The 15,034-nt window shown below is 34.9% G+C and overlaps 1 long non-coding RNA gene across 1 annotated transcript; it reads left to right on the top strand.

The window, feature by feature from the left end:
- Positions 1-8,032: 8,032 nt before the first annotated feature.
- LOC123579714 lies at positions 8,033-15,034 on the top strand. The gene is made up of 2 exons (XR_006702912.1): positions 8,033-8,777; positions 14,895-15,034. It is a non-coding gene; the product is annotated as an uncharacterized LOC123579714 (long non-coding RNA).

Raw genomic sequence — 15,034 nt, 5'->3', positions numbered from 1 at the left:
TGTAGTGTTTTGTGTCTGGCTTCTTTCACTTTGCATAATGCATTTGAGATTCATTCGTATCATTGCATGTATCAATACTGCATTCTTTTTTATTGTTGTGCGGTATTCCATTTGTGGATATAAAAATTTTCTTATCCATTTGTTAGTTGACAAACCTTTGGATTATTTCCAGTTTGGGCCTATGATGATTAAAGTCCTTAAAGTTTACACACCAGTCATTGGTGGACATATGTTTTCATTTTTCTTGGGTAAATTCCTAGGAATAGAATTACTGAGTCGTGGATAGATAGTAACTGTATGTTTAACTTTATAAGAAACTGTCACACTGTTTTCCTAAGGGACTGGACTAGTTTGCATCTCTCCACAAGCAATGTTTGAGAGTTCTGATCAATAACATTCCTCGGCGGCACTTGGTAATGTCAGTTTTTAAAATTTTAACCATTCCATGGGGATGTAGTGGTATCACATTGTGGTCTTAATTTACTTTTTCCTAATGATTAATGATTTTGAGCCTCTTCTCATGCGCTTATTTGCCACCAATATATTTTCTTGGGCTAAGTGTTTAAGTCATTTGTATATTTTTTAATTGAGTTAATTGTCCTCCAATTATTAAGTTGTAAGATTTCTTTACATATTTTGGATAAAAATTATTTATTCTATATATGTTTTGTAAATATTTTCTTCCAACCTGTGTCTTGTCTTTTAATTTTCTTAAATGTCTTTTGAAAAGCAGAATTTTTTATTTGATGAAATCCAGAATTTATCATTTTTTTCTTTTATGGATTGTGTTTTTAAACTCATAGTTTAACAGTTTAGTGCAACCTAAAGTCACAAAGATTTTCCCCAGAGTTTTTTTCCTAGAATTTTTATAATTCTAGAATTTACATTTAGATCTATGACAGGGTTTTGAGTAAATTGTTATATGGAATGAGATATGGATTGAAGTTAGTTTTTGTTGTTTTTTTTTTTTTTTGTGGTGGTTTTTGTTTGTTTGTTTAGGTTTTGTTTTGTTTTGTTTTGCATGTGGATGTCCAACTGTTTCAGTACCATTTGTTAAAAGACTATCTTTTTTTCTAATGAATTATCTTGGATCCTTTGTCCAAATCAGCCAACCATATTTGTGAGGTCTATTCTGTTCCATTAATCTAAATGTCTATCTTTTTTACCAATACCACCATCTTGGTTAATGTAGCTTTATATTAAGTCTTGAAATCAGATTGTATGAGTCTTTCAACTCTTTTTTCCAAAGTTCTATTCTAGTTCCTTTGCTTTTTCATATAGTTTAGGGGTGGCTTGTCAATTTCTACCAAAAATCCCACTGGGATTTTTACTGGAATCTCATTGAAACCATAAACCAATATAGGGGGTATTTTTGGGTTTTGGCAGTTTGACTAAAATACGTTTAGATTTTGTTTCTTTTTAATATTTTTGTTCCCTGAGTTTCTTGGATCTGTGGTTTGTGGTCCTTTGGTAATTTTGGAAAAGTTCACAGCCACTATCTCTTCAAATATTTTTTCCTCCACATTTTTTCTCTATTCTTTTAGAATGCCAATTTTGGGTCTTCTTGATTTTTAATGTTATTTTTCTCTTTGTGTTTCAGTTTGGAAAATGTCTATTAGTTACCTTTAAGCTCAATGATTCTTTTCTTTTCTGGACCTGCCAAAGAGATTCTTCTCTATCTCTGATATCACATCCCCCACCTGTAGTATTTCTATTTGGCTTTTTTATAGTTTTAATCTCAGTGTTGAAGCTCCCCACCTGTTTAAGAATTTGTCCACTTTTCCCAATAGATCCTTTAAAATATTAATCACAATTATTTTAAGGTTCTTATTTGATCATTCCAATATCTGGGTCATCTCTGGGTCTAGTTCTATTGACTGCCTTATCTCTTGACAATTTTTTTGTGGCTTTTTTTTGTGTGTGTTTCTTGTAATTTTTTGCTGAATGTTGCACATGGTGTGTAGAAAAATAGCAGATATTGAGATAAATGGTACTTTTTCCCTGAGATGGGCATCATACCTTTCCTGTGAGAACAATAATTTGTGTGGGTGTGTGGGTATGTGGTTGTTGAGTTGCTCTAGTCAATGTTTAAACTGGGTTTGATATTGTTGTTGCTATAGGTACCTTCACACTATGGTATCTTGAAAATTCCTCGAGTAGGTGGGCTACTACTACCTATTACAACCCTTTCTTTTGTGTTCTGCCAAAGTAAAATAGTTTGTGCGTTCCACCTCTCCTCAAATGAGCCATTCACTCTTTGAAATCTAGTTCATCTGGTAGTTTTGTGACAACAGCTTTCTGATGGGTTCAGGAAAGCTAATAATTTTGTAGATCATCTGACTTTAAAAAAAAAACAAACATGGTTATGTGGGGGGAAGCAATGTTCCCTTGTGATTTTCTACATCCTAAGAGAAAGTAGATTTTTCTTGTCCCTTCACACCTGTCTAGATGATCATAGGGTTTTCTTCTTAGATCTAAAGATGTAGTGAATTATTTTAATGGCTTTTCTATTAAACCGTGTTTACATTATTTTTTAATTTTTTTCAATGTTTATTTGTTTTTGAGAGAGAGAGAAAAAGACAGAGTGCAAGCAGAGGAGGGACAGAGAGAGGGAGACACAGAATCTGTAGCAGGCTCCAGGCTCCAAGCTGTCAGCACAGAGCCCAACATGGGGCTCACACCCATGAACCATGAGATCGTGATCTGAGCCAAAGTTGGACCCTCAACTGACTGAGCCACCCAGGCACCCCTGCTTACATTATTTTAATAATGCCATTGCCTCATGTTGTATTATTCTCTTATTGAGGGGCTAGATTTGATTTTCTAGCTCGATAGGCAGTTTTGTTTCATTACTATATTTCTCATATTTTTGTATCATGATTAATATAGGTTTATAAAATCACCTGGATCTTTCATGTCTTTCTAGTCTCCGTAAAAGTTTACACATCATGGAAATCCTCAATTCCACGAACATTTAAGTGACAAAACAGATCCTTGCACCATTTGTTTGCAGTAGTTCTGTATCAACCTTTTGAATTTGTTCCTTAATTATTGGTTTTTTAAGGCGTCATGTGTCATGAATTCCTTGTGGCGATTTGCATTTTCCCAGGACATTATTTATTTTATTGAGTTCTTTAAAGTTTGGACTTGACTGGATTTATAATCCTTGGTGTAACACGAAAAAGAAGAGGAAACTTAGGTAGAGCCTTTGGGAGCACCAATATTCAAGAGGAGGAAGAAGTGGTACCAAAGAGTGTGAGAAAGAGAGTCCCGAGAAATGGGGAGAACTAGGAGGCTGTGAGAGTCTGGAACTAAAGGAAGAGAGACTTTTCAAGCTTGAAAGTAATCAAGCTGGACTCATTTCTTTGCCACATTAGGTAACTGAAGAAACTATGAATTTACCAAGAATTTTGAAGGAAAAAATTGAGATTCAGGCAATAGGAAACATTTTTTACTTATATACATATTCAGAAAAAAATACCACACACCCAACTTCTATGGAATAAAAAGCTTACTTAATAATCTAATCCAGTTGACGAGGAGGTAAAACAAAAAAGTTAACAGGGGAGTTGTGGTTTAAAAGAAACTGGTAAATATCGAGGTAATGTGGACACAGAACTAAGTAATTGTTGTCATTATTGTTTTGAAGCTGAATGCTTTCTTAGTTACATTTAAAATTATAAAAATAATAATGATTTGACCATCATAAACCTGAGGTAAAAATATCAAGTCATTTTGGCAAAAAATTGAGAGGAAGAATTTGGGAGAAGAATGATGTAAACGTATACCAGTTCTTTATAGTTCATAAGGATATCTGAATAATACTCTTTTTAAAGATACATTTTATTGGGGTATAATTTACAATAAAATACACACATTTTAAGTGTATGGGCCAATGAGTTTTGACAAATGTATACAACCTCATGACCACCACTACAGTTAATATAGAGAACCTTTTAGTTACCCTAGAGGAGTCACTTGTGGCCCTGTCCAGTTAATTTCTGACCTCCACCCCAGCCCCTGATCTCAGAAAGCCATTAATTTTTTTTTCTGTCTAATTAGTTTTCCTACAGTTTCATATAAACAGAATCATGTAATATATACTCTTTCATACCTGGCTTCTTTTCTTTAGGATAATATAATAGGCCTTGAAATCAAGTATTGTAAGTCCTTCAACTTTGTTCTTCTGTCAAAATCATTTTGCTATCCTAGTTCCTTTGCTTTTCCATGTAAATTTTAGAATTAACTTGTCAACTACTAAAAAGTTTACTGGAATTTTGATTGATCTTGCAGCTGTATCTATAGATTGATTTGGGCAGAATTTATATCTTAATGATCCCAAGTCTCCCAATACACGAATATGATCTTTCCCTTCATTTACTTAATTTTTTTCTCAGCAGTGTTTATATAGTTTAATTCTTATCTCTAAATGAACCATATATTTTTCAATTTTTTAATTTTTCAATTTTTTAAATGCTTATTTTTTTTAAAATTTTTTTAACATTTATTTATTTTTGAGACAGAGAAAGACAGAGCATGAATGGGGGAGGATCAGAGAGAGGGAGACACGAATCCGAAACAGGCTCCAGGCTCTGAGCTGTCAGCACAGAGCCCGACGCGGGGCTTGAACTCAGGAACGCGAGATCATGACCTGAGCCGAAGTCGGATGCTTAACCGACTGAGCCACCCAGGTGCCCCTAAATGCTTATTTATTTTTGAGAGAGAGAGACAGAGAGTGAGTGGGGGAGGGGCAGAGAGGGGGACACAGAATCTGAAGCAGGCTCCAGGCTGTGAGCTGTCAGCACAGAGCCCAACATGGGGCTTGAAATCACAAACCGTGCGATCATGACCTGAGCTAGTCAGATGTTTAACAAACTGAGACACCCAAACACGTCTACTGAGAGCATTTATCATGAATGGGTATTGGGTTTTGTCAAATGATTTTACTGCATCTAGTGATATGATCATGTGATTTTTCTTTTTCAGCCTGTTGATAAGATGGATTATGTTAATTGTTTTTGAATGTTGAACCAATCCTGCATACTTGGGTAAATTCCACTTGGTCATGGTGTATAATTCTTTTTATACATCGTTGGATTTGAGTTGCTAACATTTTGTTGAAGATTTTGCATCTATGTTCATGATATTGGTTTGTATTTTTCTTTCTTTTTTTAAATGTCTTTGTTCAGTTTGAGTATTAGCGTAATGCAGGCCTCATAGAATTATTTCTGAATTATTTCTCCTGCTTCTATCCTCTGAAAGAGATTGTAGAGAATTGATATCTTTGGATGTTTGATGGAATTGACCAGTGAACCCATGTGGGCCTGGGTACTTTCTGTTTTGAAAGATTATTCATTATCAATTCAATTTTATTAGTAGATACAGGTCTATTCAGATTGTCTATTTCTTCTCATGCAAATTTTGGCAAACTGTGTCTGTCAAGGAATTGGTCCATTTCATCTAGGTTATCAAATTTGGGGGCATAGGGTTGTTTGCAGTATTTCTTTTCTTTCTTTCTTTCTTTCTTTTTTTTTTTTAGTGTTTATTTTTTCAACGTTTATTTATTTTTGGGACAGAGAGAGACAGAGTATGAACGGGGGAGGGGCAGAGAGAGAGGGAGACACAGAATCGGAAACAGGCTCCAGGCTCTGAATCATCAGCCCAGAGCCTGACGCGGGGCTCGAACTCACGGACTGCGAGATCGTGACCTGGCTGAAGTCGGACGCTTAACCGACTGCGCCACCCAGGCGCCCCTAGTGTTTATTTATTTTTGAGACAGAGAGAGACAGAGCATGAGTGGGGAATGGCAGAGAGAGAGGGAGACACAGAATCTGAAGCAGGATCCAGGCTCTGAGCTGTCTGCACAGAACCCAACATGGGGCTGGAACTCACGAACCGCAAGATTATGACCTGAGCTGAAGTGGAATGCTTAACTGAGCCACCCAAGCACCCCTCTAGAGATTTCTAATTAAACAATATTCTTTTTAAAGAACCAATTCTTGTTTTCATTGATTTTCTCTTGTTTGTTTGTTTCCTATATCATTCATTACTGCATTTGCCTTTACTATTTTCTCTACTGACTTTAGGCTTATTTTTATCTTCTTTTATAACTTCTTAGGTTGGTTAATTGTATTATTAATTTTGGGTCTTTCTTCTTTTCTAACATAAACAGTGATGTGAATTTACTTCTAAGTACTACTGTAGCTATATTACACAACTTCGATAAACTGTTTTCATTTTCATTTACTTCAACATACTTTCTAATTTTATGTGTTATTTCTTCTTTAATCTTTGATCTATTTATTTGATCTATTTCTTCTTTGATATTTGATTGAATATCTAATTGTTATTTAGAAATGTCTTCTTTAATTTCAGAACACTTGGCAGCTACCCAAATATCCTTCTTTTATTGATTTTTAGTTTAACTCTTTCCAGATAACATACTCTGTAAGATTTCAATATTTTTCCAATTCATTGAGATTTGAAAAAAAAATGGCTCAACATACGATCTGCCTGGTAACTCCCCTATACACTCTTGAAAAGAATATATATTCTGCTGTTGATGTGTGTATGTTCTCATTATAAATTTCAATTAAGTCATGTTGCTTGATAGTGTCATTTGACTTTTCTATATACTTACTGATTTTCTGTCTACCTGTTCTTTCTTTTAATTAAAGAATAATTGGGTATAATTGGCAAGTATAATTGTATGCATTTAAAGTGTATAATGTGATGATTTGATATACATATACATTGTGAAATGATTACCAAGATTGAGATACTTTACACATCAATCAGCTCAAAGAGGTAACTATTTGTATATGTGGTAAGAATGCTTAAGATCTACTCTCAGCAACTTTCAAGTATACAATACCACATTATTAAATATAGTCATCACACTGTACATTAAATCCTCAGAACTTATCTTCTTATAACTGGAAATTCATACCCTTTGACCCATATCACTCCATTTCCCCCTTCCCCAGCCCTCAGAAACTACCATTCTATTCTATTCCTAGAAAATTCACTTTTTTTTTTTATATTCCAATTTAAGTGATACTATACACTATTTGTCTTTCTCTGTCTGACATACTTTACTTCATATACTGGCCTTCAAGTTCATATATGTTGTCAAAAATAGTAGGATGTCTCTTCTTTTTTAATGGCTGACTAATACTCCATCATGTAAGATATATATGTCTATATACATACATACATATATATATACATATCTCTCTCTATATAAAGGTTATATATAGATATAGATATATGTAACATTTCATTATCCATTCATTCATTAAAGCACATTTAGATTGTTTCAATATCTTGGCTATTGTGAATAATGCTGCAGTGAACATGAGTGTGCAAATATCTCTTTGAGATGCTGATATCAATTTCTCAGATAAATGCCCAGAAATGGGGTTGCTGGATCAAAATGGCAGTTCTGTTTTTAATTTTTTGAGGAATCATCATACCATTTTCCATAATGGCTGTGCAGATTTATATTTCTACCAACAGTGTGTAAGGATTCCCTTTTCTCCACATACTCACTAATATTTGTTATCTCCTGTCTTTTTTGTAATAGCCATGCTAATTTGTATGAGGTGACATCTTATTTTGGTTTTGATTTGCATTTCCCTGATGATTAGTGACCTTGAGCACCTTTTCACCTACCTGTTGGCCATTTGTATGTCTACCATCTTCCTATTTATTTTCTATTTGTTCCATTTATTCATTTTTTTCCTCCCTTGATTTATTTTTTTGGTTGTTTTGCCTCCACTATTGATTTATTAGCTTCTTTGTTTTATTTTTAGAGATTGCTCTAGGGTTTAATCTGTCTAATCTCAGTCTACCTTCAAATGGCATTATACTGTTTTATGGATTATGTAAGTTTTCTTTAAATTGTTGAACATATTCGTAACAGCTATTTAATAAATAAGTAATTAAGTATTATGGTGATAATTCTTTCACCTATATCATCTGGGTCTCTTTCTATTGAGTGATTTTTTTTCTTTATTGTGAGTCACATTTTTCTGCGTCTAGTCATCTCTAGAAATTTTAGATTGGATGTTGGAAAGTGTAAGTAATATATTCTTGAAAATCAGGATTTTGTTGTCTTTTTTAAAAAGCACTGCGCTTTGTTGTGGTAGGCAGCAAAGTTACTAGTGATTTAGTTTGATCCATTCAAGGCCTTTTTTAAAGCACTTTCCTGGTGGGCTTTTAATCTATGATTTAGTTTTTCTATTAATGTATGGTTCTTCTTAGGATCTCAGTACACTGAATGTACTACATGTTCAATAAGAACTCTTCCAGCCCTGTTTGAGATCTTAGAATTCTTCACCTTCTGACTCACTGACACCTTCTTCTTTTCCATACTCATGGAAATTTACACACCGTCATTTTATTATTCATCAGAGAACCGAAAGGATTTCTATGAAGATTTCTCAAGTTCTTTTTCTGGATAGCTTACTCCACCTGGGGATTCTTTCCCTAAACATTTTAGCTGCCTCAGAACTCCTGAACTCTGATCTGTTTCCTCAACTCGTTGAGACTACACAGCTTGTGATTCCCTCATTGTTCTGTGGTCCAGAAGGTGCCTCTGTGCAAAAAGCCAATTCAATCATGGGGGTTTCCTTATTTGTTTGTTTGCCTTTCCTGAGCTATGTATTGTCCAATATCTGGAAGCAGTTATTTCATGTTTTTATCTAATTTCTAGCTGTTTAAGGTAGAAAAGTAAGCCCCATCACTGTTAATCCATCATCACTGGAAGTAGAAGGGTAAGTACTCTTTTACTTCTTGACTTGGATTATTCTAGAAATATAGACTTAAATAAGTGGCAGAAATTTGCTTGGTTGATTTTCCTGATGTTTACTGCAAATATTACCAAAATACAGAAGTTATGACAAAGAAAATAATCACTGTTAATATTTTGTCATTTGTCTTTGCAACTTTGGTCTATACTTGGTGACACTAATAGATATGGGTTCATAACTCTACCTTTGTAGTGGGTGGTGAAGCCTTGGTAATTAGACAAACAAACAAAAATAAGTAGTATAAATCTCAGAATGGAATTATAGTAATAGAGTTATTACTAACTCTCCTGAGAGTTATTAATGTTATCATTATTTACAGATAATATGATTACCTACATAGAAGGCCTAAGAAGATAAACTAAAATGACAAGAAATAGAATATTTTTCAAACAGAAAATTTTTATTTGACAATATTAACTACAGTTGATTCTTGAATAACATAGGGTTTAGGGGCATCAACCCACCATGCAGTAGAAAATCCACATATAACTTTTGGCTTCCCCAAAACTTAACTACTAATAGTCTACTATTGACCAGAAGCCTTTAATGATAACATAATCAGTCAATTAACACATATTTTGTATTTATATGTATTATATATTCTATAATTCTATATTATATATATTCTTACAATAAAGTAAGCTAGAGAAAAGAAAATGTTGTTAAGAATATCGAAAGGAAGAGAAAATATATTTATAGTGCTGCATCCAAAAAATCCACATATAAGTGGACTAGTGCAGTTCAAACCTGTGTTATTCAAGGATCAACTGTAATTAGAAAGCATACTGGGAAAGAGATCTTTATTACAATATCAACAAACATATGCAATGTCACATACATATGTAATTAGGTTTATGAAAGATGTATGAAAAATTGCATGAAGAAAATTACAAAGCTCACTTGAAATCTTTAAATAACTAGTAAGAATACTGTGTTCTTATTTGGGAATATTTAATATTGGAAAGTTGTCCATTTCCCACATATTTAACTATAAATTACTTGTAATCTTCATCAAAATCCATATGGGATTTTTTAGAGCTAGACGGAATGATTCTAAAAATCGTTGAAAGAATAAAGTTTGATAAGATCCAGGGAATTTTTGAAAAACTCTAGTAATGAAATGGGAGTTTCCCTACCAGATATTAAAATTTATAATAAAGTTAGAGTAATCACAATCGTATGGAACTAGTGCAGGAATAGACAAAACAGATCAGTGAAGCAAAAAGACAAAGCCCAGAACAAGTCCAAAAGTATTCAAGAATGTATTGCAAAATAAGAGTGGCATTTTAAGTCAGTGAGGAATGGATGGATTTCTTCAATAAATTTGCATTTACTATCTAATATATTTGGGAGGCAGGGGATATATCAGGAGTTAAAGCATAATTTGTGTCAGAAAGGCTTAAATGTAAAATATGAAGCTTATTAAAAGGGTGGGAAACAGACACTCTCATATATTTTTGGTGCACAATTTGTCAGTATCTATTAAAATAAAGAGACTTCCATATACTTGGGCCACACAATGCCTTTTCTATTAATTCACCTGATAATTTGTGTAGATATACTGGTCCATGTATACAAATAAATGTCCTTGGACAAGAATAGTAATGCCAGCATTATTTATGATATTAGAACAGAACTCTTCTTGGCTCAGGGTATCAAAGAGAATTGACACCTTCCTTTCTGTAGATTGACAAAGGAATTTGGTCAAAAATCTGTTCAATGATTCTTGAACTGCTCAGCCACATCAAGGATGAAAGTAAGGTCTGAGACTACAAGAGTGAGGTTTTGGGGAGAAGATTCTTTAGAGAGAGCTGTTGCCTTTCTGGGTCTTCACCTCGACTTTGGGGGACCAGTGGAGAAGACTACTGTCAAGACTAGGAAGGGGAATTTCAAAAGGCTTTTCCAGAAGTGGGAGAAAGAGAAGACCGGTGTCTGCCCCAGGTGTGGGGTTGCTAAAGTGGCCTGCAGTCAGGGGCTAACTCTCCTGAGAAATCCAGAAGTCAGAAAAGGCCTGCCTTACAGCTTTGGTGTCAGAACCCTGCAGTTGAACCTATGTTGGGATCAGGGATTGTTAGGACAAGGGATATATGAGTGTTTCCAAAGTCAGATATGGGCCATGTGCCAAAGACCAGCATAAGGTGTCCCTGGGTCTGGTTCAGTAGAGCTGCCCTAAGGGCCAAAGAGAAGTTGGTAGAACAAGGCTGATCATGCCAAGAAAGGAATCATAAACAATCAGGAACAAGTCAGGAGAACTGCCTGGAAAAACAGCTTTCTAGGGAACCTCCAACAACCACACAAAGATCCCTAAGAGAAAGAGGCAGCATGAGCCATCAGCCAGGGGAAGAGAACTCAAAATCACCCAACCAGTGATAACCACCACCTCATCCCTTTACCTTTCCTCATGAATATACCCCTTCCCCCTGCCATCTTCACTCTCATGGGAAGTGAAATCACAAGTAGCAGGGGAATGATGTAAGGAAAGAGGCAGACAGAGGTTCCTTCCCCACTCTAGTCTTCCTACAAGTAGCCGGCCAGAGTTGGGGGAAAGGAGAAGAGAGGGAGAAGAACTATGTCAAGTTCAAGGATTTGGTCTATTACATGGAAATAAAGATGATAATTTTTAATTGAGGCTGAGTTTTTGACTGAAAACAAAAGCCTATGAGAATAGTTAGTGGTGTCAAACAAAGGTAAGAAGTGTTATTCTAAAGAAAGACTTATAAATGGATAATGGATGAAAAAAATTTTTTGATGATATCATTAGTCATCTTGTTCAATATACCAATTACAGAAGAACAACACTGGAAAAACATAAAGGCCCACCAAAAAAAAAAAAAAAACTAGACAAATACACTGATGCATTCGTATAGTACAATATTATACTGGCATTAAAGTAACCAGGAAGATTTTTATGCATGGATAAGGAATGATCTCCAAATAATATGCTCAGTAGGGATAGAAGCAAGGAATAGCCCACTTTATGTAGTATGCTACTCTATATGGGGATAAAAGAGCGGAGGGGTGTGTAAAGTACACACGTGGTTTATGCTTGAGTATCTCCAGATTCCTAAGAAACTGGACACACAATTTACCTCTGAAAAAGACAAGTTGGAGACTGGGGAAAGGTATGGAGGGGACATCTACTTTCTACGTGCATTTGTTACTAAAATAAATAGTAAACTTATGAAAGTACTAGGCAAAAACCAGGCTATTATTAACTTATTGAAAAAAAATGTAGGGGGGGCGCCTGGTGGCTCAGTCAGTTAAGCGTCCGACTTTGGCTCAGGTCATGATCTCATGGTTGGTGAGTTCCAGCCCCGCACCGGGCTCTGTGCTGACAGCAGCCTGGAGCCTGCTCAGATTCTGTGTCCCTCTCTCTCTCTCTGTCCTTACCACTCATCATGCTCTCTGTCTTTCTCTTTCTCTCTCTCTCTCTCAAAAATAAATAAACATTGAAAAAATTTAAAAAAATAAAATGTAGGTAGTTTTAGTTCACTCTTCCCATGGAATTACCGATAAACAGAACTTACACAGAAAAATAGAATTTAAAGGGATTTAAATCTTTATTCTTTTGAGTAAACACCAATGGGCTATAGTGACGTGTGTGTGTGTGACAGAAATACATTTTGATGAACCATAAAACATTAAAAAAATTCTCTCACTTCTCCGCCATTCCCTATGTCCTCTACATGTACCACAGCTGATAGCTACAAAAAAACTCTTAAGTTCCCAATCAAAATTCATTCAGAAACTGAGAATGCATGGTTCAACTTCCACACTCCGTCTCTTCTGTGGCTATATGTTTTGTATATGTAATATACATATGTCCCCCTTTTCTTAAACCTTCTGATTTTGCAGCTTTTTGTACCAAGTTTTTAAAAATATAACAAAAAATCATGGATCTAAGCAAATAGACACAGAATATTCTTTGGAATGGAGGAGGGTGGGGAAGCTATCAAACATTTATACGTTATCACTCTGACATTTATATAATCTTGGGTGGGGCACACCTCTCTAACATAAAACTAAATATGAAGGGAAAATGACATATTTAACTGCATTAAAAAACAACTTTTGGAAAAAAGCCTGGCACAGGAAAGTTTTGGTCATGTATCAAAACATTTCAAAGGTATAATTATTATAATGTGTTGTTGGTGGAGGGACTAACAAGGAGACCAGTGGAACAGAACAGAGGACATAGAAACAGACTCACTCATACACAGAAAGTTGATGACAGAAAAGGCAATAATGAACTAGAGGCAAAAGGTTGAACTATTCAATAAATGAGCTGGGATAGCAGGTTATCCATATGGAAAAGAATTTAGATCTTTACCTCACACCATATACAAAATAAACTCCATGTAGATTAAAGAAGTAAATATAAAAAGCAAAAGTTTTTAACTTTTAGAAGAAAATGTGGGAGACTATCTTTATGGTCTTTGTATAGGGAAAGACAGATTTAAAACTCTCTCTCTCTCTCTCTCTCTCTCTCTCTCTCTGTCTCTCTCTCTCTCTCTCTCACACACACACACACACACAGTCCAAACCTGAAAACAAACAAAAAAAAAGATTGATAAGTGAGACTACATTAAAGTTTAAGGTATTTCTCAACTAAAACAGCACACAAATTACTAAACCAACCATAGACTGTGAAACAGCCTATGTTTCATATGCATGGCAACATGTATAATGCTAAAGGACTGCTACAGGTAGTTTAGAAAAATAAACAAAAGAATAGGAAAAATATATAAAGATTTATGGCATTTATGGAAGAGGGAACCCCAGAGGCCAATAAATGTGTGAAAAGAGAAGCTGACTTGGACTAGGAAACTATAAAACTATAAAAGAGTGAGATTTTTTTTTTACCCATAATATTGACAAAAATGAAAAGTTTGGTAACACCATGAGTTGGAGCAGAGAAACAACACCCAGGAGAGAGTATAATGGTACCACTGCTTGAGAGAGCTATTTGGCACCATCTAGAGAATCTGAAATTGTGCACACCAGTGATGCAGACAATCCTCATCTTGCCACGTGCCTGGAGAGACTCTGGGACATGTACAGAGTCATGTACAATAGTATTAAATGTTCTTTATAATGAAGATTTAGAAGAATAAAAACTCTAAGTGCCCAGCAACAGGAAAATGGATAAATTTCAGGGTATTTATAAATAGAATACTATGCCTTCATTAAAATGAATGAATTATAGCTGTATATTTCAATATGAATATATTTCCAAACATGATATTGAGCTAAAGCCAACACCTGTGATGTGATTCAATTCATGTAAATTTACAAAACATAATGTACAAAACAATATCATACATACACATACACATAGTATTGTGGACATACACATAGTATTGTTATTAAAGCATGCATGGAATTAATGATATCCCCCCAAAACTGGGATAGTGATTAGATTTGGTGAGAGAGGAAGTAGAATGCAATTATGGAGAGAAACACAAAGTACACGAGCTGTAATGAAAATGTTTTGTTGCTTTAAAAAATCTGAGGCAAATTGACAAGTTGATATTTCATAAGGTCATGTGAACAAATTATATGGATATTATATTTCCCCATGCGATAATGTAAACTGTAAAGAATATTTGCAAAAAAATATATGATAAAAGGGGGTTAATATTGTTTTTATCTATGGAATACTTGTAATTCAATAACAAAATTACACAATCACCCCTCTCAAAATTCAAATCTAGGTAAACTATGTAGGTAGGCAGCCTCAAAAGAAGGATCTAACTTCCTTACTAATCAAAGAAACTCATATTGAAATGTGATGCCTCGGGGCGCCTGGGTGGCGCAGTCGGTTAAGCGTCCGACTTCAGCCAGGTCACGATCTCGCGGTCCGTGAGTTCGAGCCCCGCGTCGGGCTCTGGGCTGATGGCTCAGAGCCTGGAGCCTGTTTCCGATTCTGTGTCTCCCTCTCTCTCTGCCCCTCCCCCGTTCATGCTCTGTCTCTCTCTGTCCCAAAAATAAATAAAAACGTTGAAAAAAAAAAAAAAACTACTTTATAAAAAAAAAAAAAAAAAAAGAAATGTGATGCCTCTTTTTTCTTTTTCTTTTCAGATTGGTAAGGATGAAACAGGTGATAAAATCAGCATTGGAGACAGGGAAGACAAGGCATGCTCCAATGAAGTGAAAAGAATTAAAATCCCTCTGTAACCATTGTTAGAACAATCCTGCATAAATCAAAGATATTTTAAGAA

Source organism: Leopardus geoffroyi, chromosome A3, assembly GCF_018350155.1.
Source record: "Leopardus geoffroyi isolate Oge1 chromosome A3, O.geoffroyi_Oge1_pat1.0, whole genome shotgun sequence".
Taxonomy (NCBI): Eukaryota; Metazoa; Chordata; class Mammalia; order Carnivora; family Felidae; genus Leopardus; species Leopardus geoffroyi.
Note: the sequence above shows the minus strand (reverse complement) of the source record. Positions and strands in the feature narration are given on the sequence as shown.